We start from the raw sequence: 8,370 nt of genomic DNA, 5'->3' as shown, positions 1-8,370 counted from the left end.
TGGGTCATCTGTCAGATCCCAAGTCATGGTTACAATCTTATATAATCCCCACAGCGTTTTTCAAGCTCTTATTAGTAGAGGACAATAGGACACATTTATTAAATCACCTCTTTCATACAACACCAAAAGCAAGTTTCTACGTTTTATAACACCCGAGATATGAAGTTACCCCGTTGTCATTTCCTCTTCACATCACACAGCCCTAAGGGTCCATTCAGACAGAGGAAAATGGTGAGGAATTTGGTGTGGAATTTCAGAGCTGAAAAAAAAGCCTCCCATTGACTTCAATGGTTTTCTTTTTCCGCTAGCAGAAAAAGGAACCCATTGAAGTCAATGGGAGGCTTTTTTTTTCAGCTCTGAAATTCCACACCAAATTCCTCACCATTTTCCTCCGTGTGAATGCCCCCTTGCAGTCTCTAGACAATGAGAAGCAGGAGCAGCTCTCAAGAGAGAAACAAGGGAAAGGTGGAAAATGTGACGGATGGTAAATGACCACCAATGAGCATTCATTCTGAGCAAACAAGGAGCTATCTCACCAATGTATAAGAGTACTGTTATTCCAACTGCTGTACACATAGAAGACATATGCATCAAGTCAGGGGATGAACTACCACTATAACAGTCATAGCAGATATTATGGCGTCTGTCAGATTAAGTGCCTCCCTTGTAGGGTAATACATCTTGGCAGTGGCCTATGGTCACTCTGTGAGGGAAATATATTCTATAGGGACCAGTAAAAAGGGCACTTACTGTATGTGAGCTTGTAAAGGGGGCATTTATTGTATGGGAGCAAAGAAGGGGTAGTATACTGTGTGGAGGGAACAATTACTAAGGCTAGGTTCACATCTGCGCTTTATCACATCCCACTTAATATATGTGCATTTTTCGGGTGGGAATATGGCGGACCGCTTTTTAAGCAGATTGTGTTTCCATTTTTCAGGTCTCCAAGCAAACCCAAAGAAGAGAAACCCCAATGAAGGTGTGAACCTAGTGTTAGTGGTGGCCGTATACTGTACGTACAGCGTATGCTCCACTGACCATCCATATTATATTTCTACAGGAGTGAACAGTTCGCTCTGGGATCTATGTGTTTTCAGGTCCCTGGAGGACCCAAATGATGGAGAGCCTGTCTGTGAAAAACAGTGGTTACCTGTGGACAACCGTGGACTCCATAGTCCATCAGGTTTCCGCCATTTTTATACTGAAACTGGTGGAGAGAAAAAGACTTTTTTCTCTGCCGGTTTTCGGTCAGAATCTGTGACGCAGATGAGAACCTAACCTGAGTTGATATGCCTAGACTCATATGTTCAGTGTTTGCCTTGCTAAATTATATTTTGCTGCTGTGGCAGATGATTCTTGTTAGACATGTATGTAATATAGGTGAAAAGTCTGGAATTCTTCTGTACCAGTATTTTATCCCCCGATAACCAGACTGCAGACAATATTATATCTGTAAATTAATAATCCTATGAGACATGTGGACAAACTGACTACATAACATATCTGTTGCAATTCACTAAACAAGGCAGTATACGGCTGGAATACACATGCAAACACTAACAGCTGCAGCAGCACTAAGAATATTACCACTATGTCTACTACATATATAGCCATAAAATGAGGTTTTTAGCACACGCTTTGATCAAATTGTGAGAGCCCATCTGCCTGGCGGTAAGGCAAGCTCTTTAGATGGGGCCCTACACTAGACAGACTCACCTCTCTCTGGACCAAGGCTTCCAAATGCATTTATGGGATGTGTATGGCAGCTAATATATTCAGCTGTTACAAACTGCCTGGGGCATATGGGAGGCGCGCAAGACCAACAAGGAGTCAGCCACACATACAAAGAACGTTATAGAGCACTGCCAAACAATATGACATATGTGCAGGAGCGCAGCACGTCCTCACTATAGCAGATTCATAACCATTGTGACCACTTTGTGGTATAAATGATACCTGAAATCTATGCCAGCTACAAGTTAGCGTCAATTGCAGTGATGCTAGTTTATGATGATGTCTATAATTTTTGTCCGATCTCCAGTGGACGTGGCCATGCCTCTCCTGGACATCATCATGCTCCCTTTTTTATGACCTGGGCACAAAATTGGATGTAGCTGGCACATACAGTCCTATGAAAAAGTTTGGGCACCCCTATTAATCTTAATCATTTTTAGTTCTAAATATTTTGGTGTTTGCAGCAGCCATTTAAGTTTGATATATCTAATAACTGATGGACACAGTAATATTTCAGGATTGAAATGAGGTTTATTGTACTAACAGAAAATGTGCAATATGCATTAAACCAAAATTTGACTGGTGCAAAAGTATGGGCACCCTTATCATTTTATTGATTTGAATTCCCCTAACTACTTTTTACTGACTTACTGAAGCACAAAATTGGTTTTGTAACCTCACTGAGCTTTGAATTTCATAGCCAGGTGTATCCAATCATGAGAAAAGGTATTTAAGGTGGCCAATTGCAAGTTGTTCTCCTATTTGAATCTCCTCTGAAGAGTGGCATCATGGGCTACTCAAAACAACTCTCAAATGATCTGAAAACAAAGATTGTTCAACATAATTGTTCAGGGGAAGGATTCAAAAAGTTGTCTCAGAGATTTAACTTGTCAGTTTCCACTGTGAGGAACATAGTAAGGAAATGGAAGACCACAGGGACAGTTCTTGTTAAGTCCAGAAGTGGCAGGCCAAGAAAAATATCAGAAAGGCAGAGAAGAAGAATGGTGAGAACAGTCAAGGACAATACACAGACCACCTCCAAAGAGCTGCAGCATCATCTTGCTGCAGATGGTGTCACTGTGCATCGGTCAAAAATACAGCGCACTTTGCACAAGGAGAAGCTGTATGGGAGAGTGATGAGAAAGAAGCCGTTTCTGCAAGCACACCACAAACAGAGTCGCCTGAGGTATGTAAAAGCACATTTGGACAAGCCAGCTTCATTTTGGAAGAAGTTCCTGTGGACTGATGAAACAAAGATTGAGTTGTTTGGTCATACAAAAAGGCATTATGCATGGCGTCCAAAAAAAACAGCATTACAAGAAAAACACATGCTACCCACTGTAAAATTTGGTGGAGGTTCCATCATGCTTTGGGGCTGTGTGGCCAATGCCGGCATCGGGAATCTTGTTAAAGTTGAGGGTCGCATGGATTCCACTCAGTATCAGCAGATTCTTCAGAATAATGTTCAAGAATCAGTGACGAAGTTGAAGTTACGCCGGGGATGGATATTTCAGCAAGACAATGATCCAAAACACCGCTCCAAATCGACTCAGGAATTCATGCAGAGGAACAATTACAATGTTCTGGAATGGCCATCCCAGTCCCCAGACCTGAATATCATTGAACATCTGTGGGATGATTTGAAGCGGGCTGTCCATGGTCAGCCACCATCAAACTTAACTGAACTTGAATTGTTTTGTAAAGAGGAATGGTCCAAAATACCTTCAACCAGGATCTAGGAACTGATTAAAAGCTACAGGAGGCGACTAGAGGCTGTTATCTTTGCAAAAGGAGGATCTACTAAATATTAATGTCACTTTTCTGTTGAGGTGCCCATACTTTTGCACCAGTCAAATTTTGGTTTAATGCATATTGCACATTTTCTGTTAGTACAATAAACCTCATTTCAATCCTGAAATATTACTGTGTCCATCAGTTATTAGATATATCAAACTGAAATGGCTGCTGCAAACACCAAAATATTTAGAACTAAAAATGATTAAGATTAATAGGGGTGCCCAAACTTTTTCATAGGACTGTAAATAAGCCCCAGTTATACATGATATTCCTGCACTGTGAGCTTTTCCAACTCTTCCAAGAGTCCGGGAAGACTTCTTGGCGGAGTTGGTAAATATGATGTAAAGTTGTCAGGTAGTCAGCAAGTGGTGAAACTAAGTTTGCAACATCCCAAACTATGGTTTTAGCTGCTATTGTGTGACCGAGTATTGGCCATGAAGCTTGGTCAGTGTTTGTGCTGGATTTACCGGCCTAAACACCATGTGGGGAGATGGACTCCTTGTATTACAGTTATCTATGATACTAGGAGTCCCTACTGCTCTTGAGCCCGTCTCCCCACGTAGTAGTCAAACCCGTAAATCCAGCACGGGGACTGAGTTTCAAGGTCGAAATATGGTCAAGTGAAAGCAACCTTTCACATAACTGCTGCAAAACAACCACCATTTTACACCAACATTGGACAATATCCAATATGGAATAAAGCATATACTAATAATCCCTTATTTGTAAGCTCGGCAATAACAGTGATGCCATTTTGTAGTCTGTTATATACAGTCCTATGAAAAAGTTTGGGCACCCCTATTAATCTTAATCATTTTTAGTTCTAAATATTTTGGTGTTTGCAACAGCCATTTCAGTTTGATATATCTAATAACTGATGGACACAGTAATATTTCAGGATTGAAATGAGGTTTATTGTACTAACAGAAAATGCGCAATATGCATTAAACCAAAATTTGACCGGTGCAAAAATATGGGCACCTCAACAGAAAAGTGACATTAATATTTAGTACATCCTCCTTTTGCAAAGATAACAGCCTCTAGTCGCTTCCTGTAGCTTTTAATCAGTTCCTGGATCCTGGATGAAGGTATTTTGGACCATTTCTTTCTACAAAACAATTCAAGTTCAGTTAAGTTTGATGGTCGCCGAACATGGACAGCCCGCTCTCAAATGATCTGAAAACAAAGATTGTTCAACATAGTTGTTCAGGGGAAGGATACAAAACGTTGTCTCAGAGATTTAACCTGTCAGTTTCCACTGTGAGGAACATAGTAAGGAAATGGAAGACCACAGGGACAGTTCTTGTTAAGTCCAGAAGTGGCAGGCCAAGAAAAATATCAGAAAGGCAGAGAAGAAGAATGGTGAGAACAGTCAAGGACAATCCACAGACCACCTCCAAAGAGCTGCAGCATCATCTTGCTGCAGATGGTGTCACTGTGCATCGGTCAACTATACAGCGCACTTTGCACAAATAGAAGCTGTATGGGAGAGTGATGAGAAAGAAGCCGTTTCTACACGTACGCCACAAATAGAGTTGCCTGAGGTATGAAAAAGCACATTTGGACAAGACAGCTTCATTTTGGAAACAAAAATTGAGTTGTTTGGTTATAAAAAAAGGCGTTATGCATGGCGTCCAAAAAGAAACAGCATTCCAAGAAAAACACATGCTACCCACTGTAAAATTTAGTGGAGGTTCCATCATGCTTTGGGGCTGTGTGGCCAATGCCGGCACCGGGAATCTTGTTAAAGTTGAGGGTCGCATGGATTCCACTCAGTATCAGCAGATTCTTGAGAATAATGTTCAAGAATCAGTGACGAAGTTGAAGTTACGCCGGGGATGGATATTTCAGCAACACAATGATCCAAAACACCGCTCCAAATCCTCAGGCATTCATGCAGAGGAACAATTACAATGTTCTGGAATGGCCATCCCAGTCCCCAGACCTGAATATCATTGAACATCTGTGGGATGATTGGAAGCGGGCTGTCCATGCTCGGCGACCATCTAACTTAACTGAACTTGAATTGTTTGTCCAAAATACCTTTATCCAGGATCCAGGAACTGATTAAAAGCTACAGGAAGCGACTAGAGGCTGTTATCTTTGCAAAAGGAGGATCTACTAAATATTAATGTCACTTTTCTGTTGAGGTGCCCATACTTTTGCACCGGTCAAATTTTGGTTTAATGCATATTGCACATTTTCTGTTAGTACAATAAACCTCATTTCAATCCTGAAATATTACTGTGTCCATCAGTTATTAGATATATCAAACTGAAATGGCTGTTGCAAATACCAAAATATTTAGAACTAAAAATGATTAAGATTAATAGGGGTGCCCAAACTTTTTCATAGGACTGTAGGTGCAGGTGAAAGTCTTTTATACGTCGTGTAATAAATCAGTGTGACTAGACCTAAGCAGAAGAATACCGAATATGTGAGGACGGGTATAGGTTTATATACAGCCATCCATACCTTGATAAGTAGAATAAAAGACAATGAACCAAGTATTGTATGCTTACTTTATTGTGCATTAATCTGTCATATGATATAACATCAAGTGAGTCAAACTGAATATGGACAAAACCCAACATGGCCAAACGTAGAGTTACAAAATGGCCGCCAAGGATAGACACCATGTTATTTTGTGACTCCCACTGGAGCAGTTGGAGGCAGTAATACGTCCTGTAATGAACACATAGGAGAAAACAATTAGAAAGAGAAGAAATTGTTAAAAACTTTGCACAACAACTTAAAGTAAAGGGTATATCTCTTTCAGACACTTGGACTGTCTGCTGGATACTGCGTTTGTCATAAGAAGGTTTCTAGTCCCTATCTGGTCTCTGTTCCTGTTGGATAAAGGGGCCACATATGAATGGTCACTCTCCATTAAGATCACTTTATGATAGTACATATATACCATATAGACCATGCATGCTCTGTCATGTGTTTTGGATGGACCAAGTACAACGTCACCCCAGGCTAAACAAGACCTGAGTAGGACAGATATAGAAAGGAGGGCAGGTATATAGTGTGGACTTGGGTATGGATATTTGTATCATGCCTGATCTAGCACCTGAATGAGGTTAATACAAGGGTCTGGTTTGGGGTTTCAAACTAATACACCGGATATGGTCTAGGATCTATAGATTTATAGGAAAACAAAATGATATTTCCAATGGTTCAGGCTGTTCTATAAGAATGGAAGAGATCACAGATCCCTGCTGCTCCTTTCCTGACTGCAGTCTGAAACTAATTTAGGGGATAAGTCTGGGGTCTGACTATATTTAAGGGGTCTGGTATTAATATAGAAGCCATCACCTTTTACATAAGTTGCAGCACTTTGAAAGCTCACTCTCATTTTGTCGCCACCTATGAAGGATTCTCCTATCTCTCTATAAGGGTCAGGATCTCCCCGTCCTTCTTCAATAAACCTTGTGCCGATTCCTTTCCCTGTTTGATACCATTATAATATCTCGAAAAGGAGAAATACCTGTTTAACCATGGCTGATTCAGATGATGAAGAATCCATTCTTCTACCCGATCGCACCTTAAAAAAATATGAAGAACGATGAAATATGTGGAAGATATAAACATTCAGCCCATGAATACAGTACGGCCTTTGGCAATTTTCACAAGAATGCCTAAAACTCATCTCAGTCTGTATGACCATGGCCATGGACATGGACCTATGGATACAAAGACTCCAGTGCTCTCCAAGTCCAGTTGCATCAAGCATTACAATGGGTCCTCCATTCTACACATGGATAGCGAAATACGGCCTTATAAATTATCCCTGACCATACATCATGAGATCCTTGGAATAGGCCATAGCATGGGAGACCTAATCCAACCTATGTACACTTTGCAGATTGCTGTATATACATATATGAGACATATGGATGAGATATTGGTCATCTGACTCTGGTTTTGGATGATGGACCAAAAACTTCAAAAAGGTTGATTGACTTTTTCCCCTGTATTATTTTGCTTATAAATATTTTACCTATTTCCACCTGTTTGCTAAAAACTGGTGTAACCGGGTAAAATTCTAACGCTAATATGTAGCTTGTATATACCGAAAATCAGGATTCGGATGACTTAAAGGGGTTGTCATAAAGACCGAATTCTTAAATCACAAATAATTTGTATTAAAATTTTACCAACCCTTAAATTGCGCTCTTCAATGGCATCGCTGCTGTCAACATCACACGTCTCAGGAGAACAAGGGCCATTTCCGCCATGTTTCTTTCCAACTATGGCCAGGAAGTCAGAGGCTTCATTTTTTTTCAAAAAGGCTAATAAGAAATCAAATTTTTGTCATTATTTTTGGCAGGTTATAATTGATAGATTGGAGAGCACTTTTTGTATCGTATTAAGGGTATATTTTACTCTATTCTCAAAATTGACATAAAATTATCTCTGCATTTATTCTGGAAATATCTGAAACAACGGGATTTGCTGGGTCCGCTGACCACAGGAAAGAATGCAGTTTTGACATGTGGTTGTTCGGATTACATTAGGACATATGGACCTACCTACACAGATGGAAAGGAAGCAGATTGATATATTAGATTCTTACCTGAGTGTGTATAATGGAAAACCAGGCCATAGCAAACACTCAGAGCCAGCACAAGCTTCATGTCTCTGAATACCGCCGCATCCGCTCTCGCTCCTTTTATATCTACTTGTATCCATACCTGACTACGCAGCGCCACTCACCCCGGGATTAGACGGTATTATGTTATCAATACGTCTCTTCGCATACAAGAGCCACTGTTGAAGGATGAGGGATGGGTTTCATAGACGGGGCTAGACGGGGCTTCATAGAAATCAGAT

Source organism: Leptodactylus fuscus, chromosome 9 (genome assembly GCF_031893055.1).
Source record: "Leptodactylus fuscus isolate aLepFus1 chromosome 9, aLepFus1.hap2, whole genome shotgun sequence".
NCBI lineage: Eukaryota > Metazoa > Chordata > Amphibia > Anura > Leptodactylidae > Leptodactylus > Leptodactylus fuscus.
The sequence above is the reverse complement of the archived record's forward strand: the minus strand, read 5'-3'. Positions refer to the sequence as shown.